At 43.5% G+C, this 21,416-nt stretch overlaps 1 long non-coding RNA gene across 1 annotated transcript; it reads left to right on the top strand.

The window, feature by feature from the left end:
• The first annotated feature begins 7,048 nt into the window (after positions 1–7,048).
• Positions 7,049–12,635, top strand: LOC120918843. The gene is made up of 3 exons (XR_005744477.1): positions 7,049–7,179; positions 9,817–9,991; positions 12,013–12,635. It is a non-coding gene; the product is annotated as an uncharacterized LOC120918843 (long non-coding RNA).
• Positions 12,636–21,416: the final 8,781 nt, after the last annotated feature.

The raw sequence follows: 21,416 nt of genomic DNA, 5'->3' as shown, positions 1-21,416 counted from the left end.
AACACACAGGTTACTCTGCTCAGTTATCACAGGGCACACAGCGCTTGGTAACGAACGCTCTATGTCCCGTTCAGAAAAGAGAGGGGCTGGTAACTGACATACCAGCCCCTGTCTCCGCTCTACATCCTGACAGATCCCCCCGCCCACCCCCTCGCAGCCCGCGGGAGAGGAGAGAGAAGCCGGCGACGGCTGCAGGGGACGAGGTGGACACACGGAGCAGGACGAGGGGGGGTAGAGGATGAAGACATGGCGCGGAGGGGAGGGGGGTGGACACACATCAGGACGAGGGGGGGGTGGGTGTGTGGACACACGGAGGGGCACGACATTGGGGGTGGAGGAGAACAGGGTGCTAGAGGAGAAGGAAGACACTCGGGGATGATCGGTGCGATGGGGACAGCTGTGAGCACTGATTCCCTTCTGCATGGCTTTTCAGGTGAAAACCGCGGGAGGAAGGAGGAGGAGGAGAAGCAGATGATGAAAAGCCATGCAGGGGGGGGGTCGGTGCTCACAGCTGTCCCGTCGCATCGATCATCCCCGACTGTCACGGGACATCAATGTGTGTTTACTCAAATGACAGGGGGCCGTGAGCGCGCTCTATTACCCAGTACGCGCTCTGCCTGTCCTGTGCACGCTCTGGCCAAGGGGAGTGAAGAGGTGGGCGGGGAGTCTGCTGACATCATGACTCCGCCCACCGAGCGCCGAACAACAGACCCGCCCACCGAATATGGACTTTTTGGGGGTTTCAAACAGCTAAAGGGGGGACATTTGACAGGTAAGGATACATGCAGGAGGCATGTACATCCTTCTAAATCAGCACTATGGCAGTACTTTAGAATTGATGAGAGTGGGTTTACATCCACTTTAAGCTGGTGACAGATCACTGAGGGGTTAATGCATATATCAGCACTGAGAGTTTGATGCATATGAAGCAAGTCACATAACCCTCCTGTCTGGAAGCTGAGGGTAGGTGACAGAGAGGCCAATACACACACACTGCATGTGTACTGAAGACTGGCCAATGAGGGGTCAGTGCACTTTCTTTGTTGTTGCAGAGTTTTATGCATTATATATTTACACACATACATTATCTCACAAAAGTGAGTACACCCCTCACATTTTTGTAAATATTTTATTCTAATCTTTTCATGTGACAACACTGAAGAAATGACACTTTGCTACCATGTAAAGTAGTGAGTGTACAGCTTGTATAACAGTGTAAATTTGCTGTCCCCTCAAAATAACTGTGTGGCCACCATTATTTTTCAGCACTGCCTTAACCCATTTGGGTATGGAGTTCACCAGAGCTTCACAGGTTGCCACTGGAGTATTCTTCCACTCCTCCATGATGACATCACAGAGCTGGTGGATGTTGGAGACCTTGCGCTCCTCCACCTTCCATTTGAGGATGCCCCACAGATGATCAATAGGGTTTAGGTCTGGAGACATGCTTGGCCAGTCCATCACCTTTACCCTCAGCTTCTATAGGAAGGCAGTGGTCATCTTGGAGGTGTGTTTGGGGTCGTTATGTTGGAATACTGCTCTGCGGCCCAGTCTCTAAAAGGGAGGGGATCATGCTCTGCTTCAGTATGTCACAGTACAGGTTGGCATTCATGGTTCCCTCAATGATCTGTAGCTCCCCAGTGCTGGCAGCACTCATGCAGCCCCAGACCATGACACTCCCACCACCATGCTTGACTGTAGGCAAGACACACTTGTCTTTGTACTCCTCACCAAGTTGCTGCCACACGCCTGACACCCTCTGAACCAAATACGTTTATCTTGGTCTCAAACCACAGGACATGCAGGATTTCTTGTGCAGCATCTTTAAAAGACGCTTCCTTTTGGGATGACAGCCATGCGGACCAATTTGATGCAGCGTATGGTCTGAGCAGCGACAGACTGACCACCATACCTTCAACCTCTGCAGCAATGCTGGCAGCACTCATACATCTATTTCCCAAAGAAAACCTCTGGATATGACACTTGGCACATGCACCTCTTTGGTCGACCATGGCAAGGCCTGTGCCGAGTGGAACCTGTCCTGTTAAACCGCTGTATGGTCTTGGCCACCATGCTGTAGCTCAGTTTCAGGGTCTTGGCATTCTTATAGCCTAGGCCATCTTTATGCAGAGCAAAACATTTTTTTTTCAGATCCTCAGAGAGTTCTTTGCCATGACGTGCCATGTTGAACTTCCAGTGACCAGTATGAGAGAGTGAGAGTGATAACACCAAATTTAACACACCTGCTCCCCATCCACATCTGAGACCTTGTAACACTAACGAGTCACATGACGCTGGGGAGGGAAGATAGCTAATTGGGCCGAATTTAGAAATGTTTACTTAGGGGTGTACTCACTTTTGTTGCCAGCGGTTTAGACATTAATGGCTGTGTGTTGAGATATTTTGAGGGGACAGCAAATTTACACGGTTATACAAGCTGTACACTCACTACTTTACATTGTAGCAAAGTGTCATTTCTTCAGTGTTGTCACATGAAAAGATAGAATCAAATATTTACAAAAATGTGAGGGGTGTACTTACTTTTGTGAACTACGCGGTGTACACTATATAGGTATTCAAATGCATTTTTATTTAATTTCAGCACTCTAATTATAAATCTATACAGGCACATGTAATCTGGATGTATTTGGACAGACAAAGCATAAGCCTAGATCAGCATAGTGAACAGGGCAGAGACGAGGTGAACTTGGCTGTAGAGTGGGCATACAGTTGGTACACCCGCATGTATCTAACACTGCATTTCATTTCCAGGAGCGTTCTGCTCCCACACAAGACAGGAAGGATTGTTAGCATGGCAGAGGGCACACAGGTGTTAGCCATGCAGTTAAAAGTCTGCAACCCTCTCCCAAAAATACCTTTGTGTCACCCGTCTCCTGAGTCTCATTCTCTGAATCGTCCTCTCCCTAGAAAAAGAGAAATTCACAAGGTTTAGGAAATGGGCCGTCACAATCCACAATCAGAGCCAGTATTGGAATGACAGCACGCAGATGATGGAAGGAACAGAAGCGGACAGAGAGCACACATATTAGAAAAGTAACCCATTAGCCCAACTGTAGAAAGAAGTGGGATAAAATACAATGCTTTGTAGCCACAAGGTGACATCATATTATTGGTAAAGCTCCACTCCAGTCTAAATTGAAAATGAAGCTTTGAAAAGCAGGAACTGCATTTCACATGCATGGCTGTAGTGTACCCGGCCAACTCTCTCCCTGGTTAGTGATCTGGGAACACCTCTTTGTAGTCAGAGTTCGGCATTCCCAAACACACCCACCATCCAAGCCTTGCTGTCACTGGCATACAGAAAGCCAGATGTAACCAATGTTGGTGCTAAATTCAAGTCTTAGAAAGTCTCTGAAATCTGGCGACACGGGAAAAAAAAAACCCGCTGTAAGTGAACTTTCTGACAATGTGAACCCTACCATGCTCCAAGTATGAAAACATAGTGGCATCCTAAAAACCTGCTGCATCAGCCGTTTTAGAAGCACACTCCTTTTCCCTAAGGCCTGGGTCACAGGGTCACCGAGGCCCATAAACAGAGGCCGTCTGTTCTTCTATCCCTAGCCAGCAGTTGCTATGAGCAGGCAGCCTATTCAAGCCCATTGGGCTGCAAGAACAGACATCCATCCTAATATCACAAGTGTGCAGATGTGTGCCCGAATGTGGGCAGAATGTGTTTGGGGCAGCTCAGCCGAGTTGACATATATGCGAATTGGATGAGATTTAAACCGCATCCAATTCACATGACAGCCTAGCTTCACCTTCTCTATGCTGTGCAAGAAACAAGTTGGCAGCACTCCATTGGAGAATATCGGGGTCTTAGGGAACAGCAGTTGTTTGCCAATAACACACTGCTTAGTTTTCTTCTGAATAGCTGATATTTGTCAGGGGTTTCTGCAAACTACAAGAAAAGAACATGGTGACATTAAGCACAGCTACAATGACTCCTGGCTAGTATAGGAAGACTACTTACTGGACTGCTTCTTTAAAACCTCAAGAGTAGGTACTTCATAATGACTTGGTACAATTATAACACAGGGATCAAAAATGAAAACTTCAATGGGTGCTTCATGAGGCCAAATAATGGAAGATGGCACCTACAATTCCATTGAGATTAAAATGTGGTTTATTAATAAAAGGACAACAAGATTCTAAAAAGATGCCGACCTAAATGTGCTCATCGGGACTTACTAGGCCCAAGAGTGTTCGCTTAACAATTTGGATGGACTAAATGTGGACCCCAGCTTTCAAATTCTCCATCCAACAGTTTTATGACCACTCCCCACCCTCTCCTGACACATTTGTCAGTAAGACCCCTTTCACACTGGGGGGGGGGGCTAAAAATAGTGCCTGTAAAGCGCCTGAAAAACATCTCCCCTGCAGTGTCAGTGTGAAAGGCCCGAGTATTCTCACACTGAGGCGATGCGCTGGCAGGACGTTAGAAAAACTCCTGCAAGCGGCATCTTTGGAGCGGTGAAGGAGGTGTGTGTACACCGCTCCTGCCCATTGAAGTGATTGGGCAGCGTGGCCCAAATGCCGGCAAAGCACTTTGCGGGTGGTTTTTAACCCTTTTCCGGCCGCTAGCGGCTGAATACCTCCGCAAAAACGACGGTAAATCACCGCTTAAAATAGCGTGGCTCTAACGCCAACACCGCCCCCGCCCCAGTGTGAAAGCAGCCTTACAGCAGATGTCATTTGTGGACTGAGCACCTGCATGTTTCATTGGGTTCACAAACACAGGATTTTTGGACAGATGATATACACAGCTCTGATTGGACAATAATTGGATGTTTTTTACACAATTGCCTATCACATATATTTCATTTTTTATATAATCAATTGCATATATCTATGTTCTGAGGTTTGCACATAGCAGGGCATAAGTACCTATATCAGTGTTTCTCAAGGCGCCCCAACAGGTCATGTTTTCAGGCTTTCCTTTTTTTGCACAGGTGATTTCATCAGTTTCACTGCTTTAGTAATCACCACAGCTGTTTCGTCTGAGGAAAATCCTTAAAGCGGGGGTTCACCCTAAAAAATTCTAACATTGCATGGAGCTGACCTATGAGACCGGCGGTATGTTGTTGTTTTATTTTTGCGTACATACCATTTTAGGGCTATTTTCGGTGCGGCTCTATACGGCGCCTGCGCAGCGACGTTCGGCTTCTTTCGGCAACTCGTGACGCGCAGTATGCGCCGGTCGGAAGCACGTCAATCACAGCCTGTGATTAGGAACGCTCACTCCCGCGGAAAAGCCGGGGGGTGAAAATAGCCCTAAAATGGTTTGTACGCAAAAAACAACAGCATACTGTCGGTCTCATAGGTCGGCTCCATGCAATGTTAGAATTTTTTTTTAGGGTGAACCCCCGCTTTAAAACATGACCTTTTGGGGCGCCTAGAGAAACACTGACCTATATACTCAGTGGCCATCAGTGCCGCCTCGTGAGTGCCCATCAGTGACGCCTGTCAGTGCCACCACATAAGTGCCTCTCAGGGCTACTGCCTGTCAGTGCCACATGAGTGCCCATCAGTGACGCCTGTCAGTGCCACCACATAAGTGCCTCTCAGGGCTACTGCCTGTCAGTGCCACATGAGTGCCCATCAGTGACGCCTGTCAGTGCCACATGAGTGCCGCCTGTCAGTGCCACATGCGTGCACATGAGTGACGCCTGTCAGTGCCACATGAGTGACCATCAGTGCCGCCTGTCAGTGCCACATGAGTGCCGCCTGTCAGTGCCACATGCGTGCACATGAGTGCCGCCTGTCAGTGCACATGAGTGACGCCTGTCAGTGCCACATGCATTCACATGAGTGACGCCTGTCAGTGCCACATGAGTGACGCCTGTCAGTGCCATATGAGTGCCGCCTGTCAGTGCCCCATGAGTGCCGCCTGTCAGTGCCCATGTATGCCACCTGTCAGTGCCACATAAGTGCCCATGTGTGCTGCCTGTCAGTGCCACATTAGTGCTGCCTGTCAGTGCCACATGAGTTGCCATCAGTGACGCCTGTCAGTGCACCATGAGTGGCGCCTGTCAGTGCCCATGTATGCCGCCTGTCAGTGCCACATGAGTGGCCATCAGTGCCACATGAGTGCCGCCTGTCAGTGCCACATGCGTGCCCATGAGTGCTGCCTGTCAGTGCCACATGAGTGCCGCCTGTCAGTGCTACATGCCTGCACATGGGTGCCACCTGTCAGTGCCACATGAGTGTCGCCTGTCAGTGCCCATGTATGCCGCCTGTCAGTGCCACATGTGTGCCCATCAGTGCCAGCTGTCAGTGCCACATGAGTGCCGCCTGTCAGTGCCACATGAGTGCCGCCTGTCAGTGCCCATGTATGCCACCTGTCAGTGCCACATAAGTGCCCATGTGTGCTGCCTGTCAGTGCCACATGTGTGCCTATCAGTGCCAGATGAGTGCCGCCTGTCAGTGCCACATGCATGCCCATGTGTGCTGCCTGTCCGTGCCACATGCGTGCCCATCAGTGCCACATGAGTGCCGCCTGTCAGTGCCACATGTGTGCCACCTGTCAGTGCCACATGCATGCCCATGTGTGCTGCCTGTCAGTGTCACAGGCATGCTGCCTGTCAGTGCCACATGTGTGCCCATGAGTGCCACCTGTCAGTGCCCACCAGTGAAGGAGAAAAATGACTTATGTTTGCTGCTAGAATAAAAACTCACCTGCTTGTTGGCCATTCACTCTGTACTACAATTCCCATAGTGCCTTGCAGAACCGGAGGGAAGGAGGGGGGGCGCTGTACTCTGTCATTTCCCCTATGCTGCCAGGAGCCCTATTGGAGGAGGGAGCAGAGGTAGGAGGAGAGGGGCGGGATGCTGGAAGAGGGGGCGGGTCATGTGATCAATTCTTTAGCTGAGGAGGAGGGGCGGTTACGCTACTCACTAGCACAGCATAGGCTGGAGCCGCTCCAGCTCCTCCTCTACACAGCTCTGCATGTGGGCAACGCCCCCGTTCACCGGGAAACGCCCCCTGTCCATCGGGAAGCTGCCCAAGCACCGACCGTAAAACCGGGGACTACAGGGGTTCGGGGATCGCAGCCCGTCAGGCTCCGAGTCCCCCACCAGAGACGACAATGCCTTCTTCTTACTCGCCGCCATCGCTCCCGTGACTTATTTCCGGGAAGCGGAAGGAAGGTGTGTGTGAAGGTAAGCCCATAACAACAGAGGCCGGTGTTGTAAAACGAAATCCTCAACCCACACAGCATGACGATGACGTCACTTCCAGCGCGGGAAGCTGCTTGCCTTTTGAAAGATCGAATATTTTTTTTTTACTGTACAGATAGGGCAGCGCAGTTGGTGTAGCGGTAGCGCTACTGCCTGGCAGCCAGAAGGTCGCAGGTTCAAATCCCGACATTGGCTGGATGGAGTTTGCATGTTCTCCCTGCGTATGCGTGGGTTTCCTCCGGGTACTCCGGTTTCCCCCACAGCACAAATACATGCTGATAGGCTTGTAATAGTAATGTTGTTAAGTTAAGTGACTACCTTAGAATGTAAGCTCCATAGTGGGGCAGGGACCCTAAGATTATCCATTGCCTGGATTGAGGGGGTCTCCGACCTACAGCCCTGCAGCCTTTGCAGAACTACACTTCCCATGATGCATTGTAATTCTCACTCATGACTCTATCATGCCGGGCATGGTGGGAAATGACATTGCATGATGGGGATTGTAGGTTCTGAAAAGCTGGAGGGGGCCGTAGCTTGGAGATCCCTGAAAAGCATTGCAACAACTGCCATCAGAGAATTAAATGGCGGTTGTTGCAATGCTAATGCTTTTTGTCACACTGAATTTGCACAGCGGTCTTGCAAGCGCAATTTTTTTAGGGGAAAATACCCTTTTTTTTTTTTTTTTTTTTTTTTCTTTACTTGAACCCCTTAATAACCAGACCAATTTTCAGCTCTGCGGTTTTTATTTTTTGCTATAATAAATATCCCAATTAAAAAAAAAAAATAATATATATATATATATATATATATATATATATATATATATATATATATATATATATATATATATATATATATACCCTCAGTTTAGGCCAATATGTATTCTTCTACATATTTTTGGTAAAAAAAAATCGCAATAAGCGTATGGTGATTGGTTTGCGCAAAAGTCACTTTTATTTTTTTTTTCCTAGCAATGACGGCGATCTGCGATTTTTGTCAGGACTGCGATATTGTGGACAGATCGGACACTTTTGACACTATTTTGGGACCATTCACATTTATACAGCGAACAGTGCTATAAATACGCACTGATTACTGTATTCATGTGACTGGCAGGGAAGGGGTTAAATGGGTTCCCTAAGAGTGACGTGACGCCAGTTCCTTTCTCCCCTCTCGTACCTATCGGTACAGTGTGAGAGGAAAGGGGGAAAGGTCGCTGTGGGCTGGATGTGTGTAGTGCCCACAGTGCTGCTCAGTGCCCATTCCTGACAATACTCTGCCATACCCTGCTCTGCAATACTTCGCCAATACTCAGCCATACTCATCCGTCCATCCATACTCTGCAATACTCATCCATCCATACTCGGCCATACTCACCAACACTGAGCCATACTCAGCCATCCCATCCATACCCAGCCATCCACATCCACGGCTCATCCATGCCACATCAGTTTGTATCCATGCCACTGCAGTGCCTCAAAGTGTAATTAGACTTGAAATGTATGCCCCTAGAACGCCTGCGCTTGTAGGACCTCTGTACGTGGCCACGCTGTGTAAAAGTCTCACACATGTGGTATCCCCATACTCGGGAGGAGGAGCAGAATGTATTTGTGGTGTAATTTGTGGTATGCATATGCTGTGTGTGAGAAATAACCTGATAATTTATGAAGAAAAATTACTAATTTGCTAAATTTTAACAGAAACAAAGACATTTTATTTATTTTTTTTACAGAATTTTCAGTATTTTGTGATTTATAGCGCAAAAAAAAAATCCAGCGGTGATTAAATACCACCAAAAGAAAGCTCTATTTGTGTGGAAAAAAAGGACAAACATTTCATATGGGTACAGTGTTGCATGACCTGAGTAATTGTCATTCAAAATGTGAGAATGCTGAAAATTGGTCCGGTTAGGAAGGAGGTTTAAAGGGTCACTAAAGGAAAAAAATTTTTTTTTTTTTAAAATGACAAATATGTTGGGTCCTCCCCGCAATTAGTAACCACAGTCATGCGAGAGCTCGCATGGTGGTCACTAATTGCGGGCACGCTCCCGTGATACAGCGAGCGGCCATAGCCGCTCACTGTATCACTCGGCGCGTCACTGGATATGATTGACAGCAGCGCCAGCCAATGGCTGCGCTGCTCTCAATCCATCCGATCTAGCCAATCAGTGGGCCAGGCTGAGCGGCGAAGAGGATATCGGGACCGCGCGGGACTTTCGAGGGGTCAGGTAAGTAAAACGGGGGGGGGCGGCAGCATCAGATGTTTTTTCACCTTAATGCATAGATTGCATTAAGGTGAATTTTTTTTTTCCTTTAAGTGCCCAGTAGTCAAGAGGTTAAAGTACGTCCTTGGTTTTACCTGCATGAAGGCCCAGATCCATTTAGCCGCATTTCACATTGGTCTAAATAGCCCATTTGTGTATAGAATGGTAAATGCAGACATGAACTTCCTCATGCCCTCACCACGCATAGGAGAAAACACAGTACTTTTATGCAGTGTAAGTGTCCATGCTTCACTATGTGTTGCCAACCAAAATGTAGTGGCAAGATCATATATTATACTATTAAATATTGAATGGCTACTGAAGTACTTTTTTTTTTTTTTTTTTCCCCCCTTCAGTTCTTTGTAGGTGTTGATACCTGGTATCCCTGATGTGAAACACTATAGAGACATGGTTGATTTTGGAAAGTGGCCTTTTTTCACTTTGCTTTCACCCCAGGAGGTGTCCTCCATTCGACAAGCCTGTGTTTTTGGTACTTGTGCCAATGAAGTTATCTACACTACTGACCATGAGGTAAGATGTCAGCCATTTCTTCCTCCTTTCCACTATAACGACTTGCTTACTGGGCACATATACCCCGTTCCCGCCCAGGTGAAATTTCAGCTTTCAGCACTGTTATGCTTTGAATGACAATTGCGCGGTCCTGCGACGTGGCTCCCAAACAAAATTGACATCCTTTTTTTTTTTTTTTACACAAATAGAGCTTTATTTTGGCGGTATTTGACCATGTCTGCGGTTTTTGTTTTTTGCGATATAAACAAAATAAGACTGACAATTTTGGAAAAAAACAAAAATTTTTACTTTTTGCTATAATAAATATCCAATTTTTAAAAGAAAAAAACGATTTTCCCCCCTCACCTTCTAGGACAGCTACTTGAGATGAATGGCTTCGCCCTCTACAGGAAACACAAATCAGATACAATATAAAAGGCTTCTAGGTTTCTAGACCCTCCAGAAGTAGTGATGAGCCAAACAACCCCCCCCGTTCAGTTCGCATCAGAACCTTCGAACGGACCGAACGTTCGCATGAACTTTAGAACCACATTGAAGTCTATGGGACTCGAACGTTCGAAATCAAATGCTCATTTTAAAGGTTAATATGCAAGTTATAGTCCTAAAACGGGTCTGGGGACCGGGGTCTTGTCCCAGGGGCCATGTATCAATGCAAAAAAAATTTTTTTTTAGTGAAACAAGGATTGTGATAAAGCATCAGTGTACAGGAGACACCTCTTACAGAAGAGAATTTCCCTTCCTAGGGGTAGATTTCCTCTCACTTCCTGTTGTCTCCTTCTGTTTTCAAGTAGGAGTCGTTTGTAATTTGGATGTTTGAAAGTAGGGGCCTGCCGTATATACTCTGCATAAATTTGGGCCCTAGGTGTTGGTGTTGCCACAACACTGTAAGCCCTCACAGTTAGTCTTGGTGGGCGCTGGAACGCACTGCTGTGAACTATTATATCAAGAATTGTAATTGCATGCCCCTGTTGAACAGGGGCAGAAAAATTGGGCTGTTTTTCTCAATGACTTTCATCCATATTGCAGGGACCAGACAATACATTAAAGCTGCAAGCAGTTTTAAATGACTTTTTAGTGCGTTTTTGGTGCACACCGTCGGTTTGTTGAGGCTGGATGTGATGAACATAGTGTGCCACGCCATTTTCTGGAGCATCACGATCAGTCCACGGAGGGCTTGCGGGTATGGGTTTATTGAATCCATACCAAAAGTCCTCTCTGAGGCTGAGCGTTTTTCCAGACTATGTGAACGCGAGACTTTCTGGATATTCACTCTCGATTGTCTCGCCCCTCTTGGCCTCAACGAAGAGTTGGATGTCAAAGCCATTCTTTAATACTCCAATATTCACATCCCCTTCATATTTCATTTTTTTCACCTCTGTGTGTGTGTGTACATATCTATATGTGCGTGTATGTGGACACATGCACACGTGTGTTTTGCGTATGTGCTCCTGCATATACGCTTTTTGCCTAGAGTTAGCTTCCTTCCTCCGCTTCTATTTACATTTTTCTATATATTAGCTTCCATTTACATTCTGGCTAAATATGCTTAGTGATTATTCCTATTGGTTCTTGTGTATTTTTGACGTTTTTCTATGATTATGATTTTTATTTATTTATATTTATATCTACCTTATTATGGCATTGTTAATGTTATAATAATATTAATATTGTTATTTTCCCTATTAATGCTTTTTATAAGCATTTTTATTATAATATGTATAATTGGAGGTGCTTTCCAGGTATTTTTGCCCTGGGGGCCCCCTGGTGTCCAATGTCTGCAATACGTTGTTTTTACTTTTATATGTCAACTGTGCTTTCCCTATATATACACGGATCTTTAACATTTATATTATACATACTTAAATTTAGTATAATATGCCTTCTTTAAAAGTTAATCCACCTTTTTTATATTTCTTGTGTAAATTAGCCCAAGTATCTTTGCCCTGTTTTGTGTCTAAACACTGACCACATGATTGGTTATAATATGAGTCCTGTCTTTTATCCTTTTACACTTGAAAAAGGAGCGCGCTGGTCGGTTCCTTGCGCATGCTCTGAAACGCGTTGTGGTCCCCCTCGGCTTCCGTCCAAGCCGACGTCACGCATCAGCTGATGAACTCATTGCCTAGCAGCGGTATAACAACAAGGACTTAGCCGTTTCTCCCCGGCTCCCTCCGGCCGCCGAGTTCTCATGCCTTACTGGCTGTCAGCAACAGACGGACACCAGCTCCCATGACTGCAGCATAATACTATGATGTAAGTGCTGGATATTTTTATGATTTATAATTAAAACACAGTATACTCAGAGGCGCTCTTCTCTTTTGTTTTTCTCTTGCATATATTGAGCTGGCTTCGCTCCTGGATAGCTGCCCTGATCTACTGTTTTCATCTACACTGGTTCGTCATTGCCATCAACTATAGCTTTTTCTGGCACCCTGCTGGGATTGATCCTTGTATGGACTCATGAACATTTACACCATATATCTCCGCTGTGGTTTGTTATTTTAATTTATTCATTTCTATATATCCGTTTATTTTAATTTTCAGCCTCCCATTGATTGGTCTGTGCAAACACCCTGAGCGCTGTACTCCACCCATTTTTTAGTAATGTCATTTTGTGCAGGGACAGTTCTAAACACGTGCCACTTCACAGGCATACGATGGACACCCAGCAGGTACGATATTTAAAGACATTTTTCATATATTTTTTTTCACTTTAAGCGTCATTAAAAATCACTGCCCGAAAAAATGTCAGTTTTTAAAACTTTTTTTTGTTTTTGCATTGATACATGGCCCCTGGGACAAGACCCGGGTCCCCTGACCCGTTTTAGGACTATAACTTGCATATTAACCTTTAAAATGAGCACTTGATTTCGAACGTTCGAGTCCCATGGACTTCAATGGGGTTCTAAAGTTCGCGCAAACGTTCGGTCTGCTCGAAGGTTCTGATGCGAACAGAACGGGGGGGTGTTCAGCTCATTCCTACTCCTGTACCTAAAATCCATAAATTCTTTGCATGGTTTGTACAAAGGCACCTCAGCACCAGAGATTACTGTGCCTCGTATTCTGTCTTTTTTGCCCATTTTATTAGAAATCTGACCTCATCTTTGTCAAAACCTTTATTTAAATCTTTAGTTAAAGTGGTTCTAAAGGCTCAAGGATTTTTACCTTGATGCATTAAAGGTAAAAAACCTGTGTTGGAGAGCCCCCCCAATTTTTACCTGAACTACGTCCGATCTATCTATGTGGACAAAAGCTGCGGCTCTCGCTGCGGGCTCCCTCATTGGGCAGATTGATAGCTGCTGTCAATCAAATGCTGTGACGAGGGAGTGGGGGGTGGGGCGGGGCGGAGTTGCCTGTCCTGTGTCGGTAGACGCAGACTAGGAGTGATGGGAGCAAGCCTGCACAGTTGCCCCCCAGGTAAAGTGGCTTTCCATGGGGGAACTTGCTGAAGATGATGTGCCTGGAGCACCAGCAGGGGATCCCAGAAAAGGATTATGGCTGCTTTGTACAAAACTATTACACAGAGCAGGCAAGTATAACTTATTTTTTTCATGTTACTGTAAGGTGCACCTTGGATTCCTTTGCAGCACTCTGTTCTTCCTTGGTATCTCAATATGGCTATCTCAGAAACCACCCCTTGTACCCATGAGTGAAATTCTCCTAAATGATTTTTCCTGCACGTGGCCGGCTTGGCTGCTATCACCTCAGTCATAGTCGGATGTATCTGACCTAAGCATTCTTGTACGGAGCCATTCCTCATGCTTCACAAGGACAAGGTAGCCTTAGTTCTTCCTAAGGTGGTATCGGTCTTCCACCTTAATGAAGACCTAGTCTTCCCATCTGTGCCCCACTCCAAAGCACCCAAAGGAAATGGCTCTGCACTGCCTGGGCTGTAGTTGGAGCCATCGGTCTACCTCAGTGGTCAGGTGCATGTAGGCATCCCTAATGAATGGACATGTATCAGCTGAATACTCTCTTGCACAGCCATGTTTGGCAGGGGCACAGACCTGGACTCGTACAGCTCTTCATGCTGCATGAGGCTGAGCACCCATATGAGCCCTAAAAATTTAGATCGATTTTTGTGTGGGGAAGTCATGAATATTGCATTTAGCAGCCTAGAATGATATGCAGATCAATGCTGGGGTGCAGGGAGTAAGGTAGATGGTCACACTGGAATAATGCATTGTTTATTGCAAATGGTTATGCAGCTATCCTATTACTAGTGCAGTTTAATAATCTATACAGTCACACCTGACAACCATAGGTTTAGGCCACAAAGTTGTCATAAAATTTTACCATAACACTTCCCCAAGTTGAAAATAATCTACAAGGCTTACTATCATTATTGCAATTGAAATGCGTCACTTGTGTCTGAAGTATGGAACCTTTTTTTATATTTCTAAATGCCTTTTTAAATAGGTGTTAATTGCCTTATGCTAAATTATTGTTTTTCATAACTTGGGTGTCTGTGTCTTGCCAAGGTCTGTGCCCATCAAATGGAGCCACTTGTGCCCATCAAATGGAGCCACTTGTGCCCATCAAATGGAGCCACTTGTGCCCATCATATGCAGCCAGGCGCATCCCCCGGCTTGGCTGTCACTTCACTAATCCACCCCGTGCGCACGCAGTCGGTCTGGCGACACTTACCGAATGATTCCGACCAGAGATTTTTTTTTTTTTAATTGTAACAAATTGTATTATCATTTTTTTGTTTAGTATGTTATGTAAAAAGAATGTTATCTAAAATTCTAGTATAGCAGCTTTTTCTTTTGTGTTTTTGTAAAAATAATGTTATGTACACTTTTTAGTGTAGATAATATACTTATCTCTGGTGCCATAACAACGTGCAGACAAACCATTTTTTTAAAATAGTTGTTAGACTAGCATTATAAATGTTGCTATTTGTGTAAAAACAATATATATATTATATGTGTGAATTTATTAAAAAATTATATCAAAATATATAAATATGTTATATATATTTTTTTAAATATTTGTGTATTATTTAATAAAAACACTTAATTAAAAATGGTTCTTGTTTTTTTTTTTTTTTTTTTTTTTTTAATAGTAATGTTAATATTGCTTTTTTTTTAATAAAAATAAGATGCTTACTAAAATAAAAAAACATTCATTTGGAAAAAATAAATAAATAAATCATTCTTTTAAAAAACATTTTATTTATTTATACAAAGAACCACAAAGAAAAAGATTACGTACAAATTTACAGAATTGTAAGTGCACACAATTAATAACATTTTTAAAATGACGTGAACAAGTATTAAATGATTTATGCACATGACACAAAAAAGGAAAAATATATTTTTTTTCATTTATTATTTATTTTTTATACAATTGGAAATCGTGATTTGTGCTTTAATATAGCAGCACTGGTTTCTGGCCTTTCCTCTGTAGCAATGTTTTTTGGAAAAAGTTAATTTTTTGGCTTTCCAAGTACTAATTATTGTTCCTTCTACAATTTCAATCATGTTTGACAAAATTGTTTTGGCTTGGCCATTGCACATTTTTTCGCACACGTTTCCACTGTCAGCAATTTCCACTGTCAGCAATTTTTGTGATTGTTGCAAGTTTTCTTCCAACATTGTTATTATGTGACAATGCAGCCAATCTGGTTCTGGCCTCCATTGAATCGTATCTGTAATGAATCCTCTGTGGGGCGGTATTTCAGCATCATGCTGTGGTACGTTTCAATGCTACCATTCTGGCAAAAATACGTCAGATGCTTCGAATCTCTCAATTTGTGCGTTCAAAATAATTGCAGATAATGCATCGTGTGCAGGTGTGTCTTTTGTAAGCCATGGAACTTTTGGAAATTGCTGCGTGAGTTCATCATGTAAGCAATGATGTTGTATTTCTCCAACTGCCCACACATGCTCATTCACTACATGATGTAGCAGAGATTTCCATTGTATTTTTTAAAAAGAATCCTCTTCTTCACAATGTCTGCCACACCAGTAGAAATGGTTCAGTATGGGTCCACTCCACGGTAAAATTGAACAAAATGCTTTATTTTATTTTTTTTGGAGATTTGCAACAATTTCCTTTTCAAATTTTTTGAGTAATGCCAAATATCGAATTGATGAATGATGTTTTCGTATTTAGATGTAGTCAATAGTTTTCTAATTCCTGTGTGTCTATCAGTGCCAACAAATTGCACATCAAAACCGTTTTCCAATATTCTGTGTAGAGCTTTGGTAAAGCCCAATTTTTCCATGGCCACAGAGGATGTTGTTTGGGACACCTGCACCAATTCATAATCCACAATTTTTTTGGAATATATGTCCATAAAAGTAAACGTGGTATATTTCACACAAAACGGCGCTTATGTGCTTAAATACAGTATATGTAAATCTGACAAACTGTTTACATGTTACATTTTAAAAGCTGCAGCAAACCTGCTGACCTTACATGCTTGCTAATGTGAAAGAACAGCTCTGATTTTCACATTTAACTAAATGTGAAAAGCAGAGGTGTTGTTTCACATTATCAAGCATGTAAGGTCAGCAGGTTTGCTGCAGCTTTTAAAATGTAACATGTAAACAGTCTGTCAGATTTACATATACTGTATTTAAGCACATAAGCTCCGTTTTTTGTGTTGAAAATAACTGTGAAATTTAAAACTCTGCTGGGTGTAAAAAGATGTCCGCTTGCCCCTTCTCACCAACATTACTGTGCAGTGGGGTGGAGCAAGATAGCCGCTGCTCCAGAGCTAGGCTGAAGCCGGGGACCTTCCTATGGCCGCATGGCGATTAATCGTGCAGCTCTACTGTATCGCCATCAATGAATTCCCGATTTTGATTTCCAGACTGTGATTGAAAATCACAACCTGGAGATGCAAGTGGGATAAATGGTTCAACTTCTTCAATTTTGGCAATCTCCACAATTTGGGACGTTTTTTTTGGATCGAGAGAGAGAGAAAGAGCGAGCTAATGTTTAAAAAAAAAAAAAAAAAAAAAAAAAGAGAGAGAGAGAGTGAAGAGCGAGCTTAATAAAAAAAATAGAAGAGCGAGAGAGAATAGCGTGAGAAGAGCGAGCAAGGTAAAGAAGAAAATACATAGAAGAGTGAACGAGAGAGAAGAGAATAATTCATAATTCCATAATAAAAATTAAATAACAATATTAAAAAGACAAAAAAACAATTTTTGGGTGTAAAAAATTTTTTTTTTTAAAATACATTTAATATGCACTTAAAATATTAAATTAAAAATAATAGCATTATTATATATTTAAACTGAAAATAAATAAAAATATTGGTTTAACATAATCAAGAGAGAGATCGGGAGAGAGATATTAAGAGAGAAAATAAATGGCGAGCGGGAAGAGCAAATGAGAGTGAAGAGCGAGCGAGATAAATAATAAAAAAAAAAAGAATGACGAGTAAGAGGAAATAACGAGAGCGATAAGTGAGTGAAAAAAAAAAATCAAACATACAAGAGCAAGAGAATAGCGACTGAAAAGGAGGAGCGAGCGAGAGAGAAGATTTGAGTGAGTTAAAGAAGTCAATAAAAAAAAACAGAGTGAGCAAGAGAGAGGGCAGAACAAGATAAAAAAAAATTAGAAAAGGGAGCGAGAGGGAAGAGCAAGAGGGGGAAAAAAATTAGAATAACGAGAGATAGGGAATTGTGAGAGCCAGCAAGCAAGCCAAAGAATAAAATTTAATTAGACATAGAAGAGCGAGCGCGATTGAAGAGCTAGCGAGATGAGGAAAAAAAATGAGAATAAGAAGTGAAAGGGAATACGGAGAGCAAACTTACGGGCGGTAGAGAAGAGCGAGCGAGTGCAAAGAGAGAGCTTGATAAAGAAAAAAAGAAAAAATTTAGAAAAACATAGAGTGAGCGAAAGGGAATAGAGAGCAAGAGGGAAGAGCAAGCGATAACCAAGAGCGAAATAAAAGAAAAAATAAAGTGATCGAGAGCGAAGAGTAAGCATTGTAAAGAAGGAAAAAAAATGAGCGAAGAGCGAGATAATGAAAAAAACAATAAGAATAGCGAACGAGAGGCTAGAGCAAGCGAGAGAGAAGAGTGAGCCAGATTGAAGAGCGAGCGAGCTTAAAGAGGAGTTCCACCTAAAAATGGACCTCCGCTTAACCCACTCCTCGCCCCCTTACATGCCAAATTTGGCATGTATTTTTTTTGGGGGGGGAGTGGGGGCTTCAGGAGAAGGGGACTTCCTGTCCCACTTCCTCCTTCCACCGAGGGGCTGGAAAGGCGATTGGCTTAATCGCCTTTTCACAGCCCCTTCCTGTAGGCGAGCGCCTGTCCAATCGGACGGCGCCGCACCACTCGCGCACTGCCGCTCGCGCATGCGCAGTGGGTGCCCGGCCGTGAAGCCGAAAGCTGTCACTGCCGGGTGCCCACACTAAGAATGAAGACGCCGGCTGGTGAGGGGGGGCGAGGAGCGGAGCCCCGGCCGGCGCGTCGCTGGAGCCGGTAAGTGTTAGTTTATTAAAAGCCAGCAGCTACACTTTTTGTAGCTGCTGACTTTTAATAAACTTAAAAAAAAGGTGGAAAACCCCATTAAGGAAAAATAAATAAATAAAAACAAAGAAGAGCGAGCAAGAGGGAAGAGCGATTGAGAAAGAAGAGCGAGCGAGCTAAAGAAAAAAATTAATAATATATAAAAACATAGAAGAGCGAGCGAAGAGGGAAGAACAAGTGAGAGCGACAGAAAGAAATAATAAAAAAAAAATAATCAATGAAGAGCGAGAGACAATAGTGATAACAAAGAGCGAGCATCCTAAATAAAATAAAAAATTACATAAAATAAAGAAGTCAAAGTAGAAATGTCAACATTTTAAAAAGGAAACATTTTAATGGTTTTGAAGACTTAAAAACCATTTGTTGAGAGAAAAACTGCGATAGAAGATTGAATGGGTTCTAAAAAAATAAAATTAGAGATGTTTTAAATAAAGAAAAAAATAAGTGGAAATATAGTTAGAGAATAGTATCGAGATGTAAAAAAAAAAAACAATAAAAAATTGTAATCACGTTCAATAACATTACTCGTATTGAAGTTTGTTTTGCATGGTTTTGAATTAAATTAAAATCCAATTGTCGCTTCAATCTAGATTATAGAAAAAAAAAAGTATTTTGGTAAGATTTTTAATTAAAAATATAGATAAGATATTTTTGCTTACCTGTAATTGAAGCTGCAGAAAGGAGATCAAAGTAGTACAATCGAAGATCCTTTGAAAGTTTGCTATAATAAATAAATAATAATAAAATGATCAGAGGTATTTTCACATATTTTATCTTTTTTGATTGAAGCGAGGAGACTCTATGTAGGATAGTAGGGAATAAAGATAACATATAAGTAGATAGGCGTGGTATGTGAAGAGAGAAGAGGTAGAGCAGTGGTTCTCAACCTGGGGATCAAATGATGATTTGCTAGGGGGTCACCAAATCCTGGGCTGTTCCTTAATCTTGCACCGCTCTCTCAGCCTTTTTGCAACCGCCCAGCAGGGCTGTCCCTGAAGCCTGTGGCCACCCAGCTGGACTGGTCCTGGAGCCCGCAGTCGCCCACTCTGCCTCTTCACAGCCACCCATTCAGTTCACGGCATGGCTGGGGGGCAGAGACTAGAGGTCAGCTGAAAAAAATGTGGTGATACCGCGCTGTCTGATAAGTGAACCTAAAATAAAAAATGCTAGCAGCTTAAATAGTGAGATACCCACAAATAACTAGTACAATGGAAAGCAAGCTGCGCAACTAATAAAAACATAGTGATATGATGCAAATGAAATAAATTCGCATGAAACAAATTGATTGGTCCAAAAAGTGAAATGAAACAGTCCAAATGGTTGTGTTTTAGACCAATAGAAAAATTAGAGTGAAAAAAATAAGTCTATCATTACACAACATGAAACGTGCATCTGAAATGGGTTACTGACAGTCCATTATCATTTTCCTTCTAGTGAATAGTGACATCAATACAAGGAGATCTCAGAATAGTGCACAGATAGATAAGACACCTCCACCTTTTAATCACACTGCCCCTTACCAGAGGGGAAGATCCCAACTAGAGACCTTCTGACGGCAGATGGCTTACTCCCCAGCCAAGGGCTTGTGTGGCAGGATATCCAAAGGCTGAGATTTCTCCCACAATGGACCGATGATTAGTGTAGTTTAAAACAAATGTGGAGAAGGAAAAGAGCTGACATGGTGTGAATCCATATAGCAGTTTAACCAGTTAAGCCCCGGACCAATATGCAGCCTAAAGACCCAAGGTGTTTTTACAGTTCGGGGACTGCGTCGCTTTAACAGACAATTGCGCGGTCGTGCGACGTGGCTCCCAAACAAAATTGGCGTCCTTTTTTCCCCACAAATAGAGCTTTCTTTTGGTGGTATTTGATCACATCTGCGGTTTTTAGTTTTTGCGTTATAAACAAAAATAGAGCCACAATTTTGAAAAAAATTCAATATTTTTTACTTTTTGCTGTAATAAATATCCCCCAAAAACATATATAAAAACATTTTTTTTCCTCAGTTTAGGCCGATACGTATTCTTCTACCTATTTTTAGTAAAAAAAATCGCAATAAGCGTTTATCGATTGGTTTGCGCAAAATTTATAGCGTTTACAAAATAGGGGATAGTTTTATTGCATTTTTATAAAAAAAATTTTTTTACTACTAATGGCGGCGATCAGCAATTTTTTTCGTGACTGCGACATTATGGCGGACACTTCGGACTATTTTGACACATTTTTGGGACCATTGTCATTTTCACAGCAAAAAATGCATTTAAATTGCATTCTTTATTGTGAAAATGACAGTTGCAGTTTGGGAGTTAACCACAGGTGGCGCTGTAGGAGTTAGGGTGCACCTAGTGTGTGTTTACAACTGTAGGGGGGTGTGGCTGTAGGAATGACGTCATCGATTGTGTCTCCCTATAAAGGGGATGACACGATCGATGCGCCGCCATAGTGAAGCACGGGGAAGCCGTGTTTACATACGGCTCTCCCCGTTCTTCAGCTCCGGGGAGCGATCGTGACGGAGCGGCTATAAACAAATAGCCGCGCCGTGGTCCCGGATCGCTCCCCGAGCGGACCCGACCTCCGCATGTAGCGGGGGGGGGTCCCGATCGGACCCCCCACCCGCTAATAGGCAAGGACGTACATGTACGCCCATGTGCCTGTACGTGCCATATTGTGGACGTATATGTACATGCGGGGGTCGGGAACTGGTTAATATAAAAAAATTTAAAATCACACTTACAAGAAAGCAGGTAAAATTCGCTTGTGAAAATATAGCCGGCCGGCTAGCACAACGTCAGCACGCCACTACCCTACGCCATTTCGTCTTAGAAGACTTCGTCCAGGGGCACGAGCGGCGTACTGACTCACCGCAATTTATATCTGACTAACACAGAGGGTACCGCCCCCATCTGAGCTCCCAGAATTTTTGAAGCTTT

Source organism: Rana temporaria, chromosome 12 (genome assembly GCF_905171775.1).
Source record: "Rana temporaria chromosome 12, aRanTem1.1, whole genome shotgun sequence".
In the NCBI taxonomy this organism is placed as follows: domain Eukaryota; kingdom Metazoa; phylum Chordata; class Amphibia; order Anura; family Ranidae; genus Rana; species Rana temporaria.
Note: the sequence above shows the minus strand (reverse complement) of the source record. Positions and strands in the feature narration are given on the sequence as shown.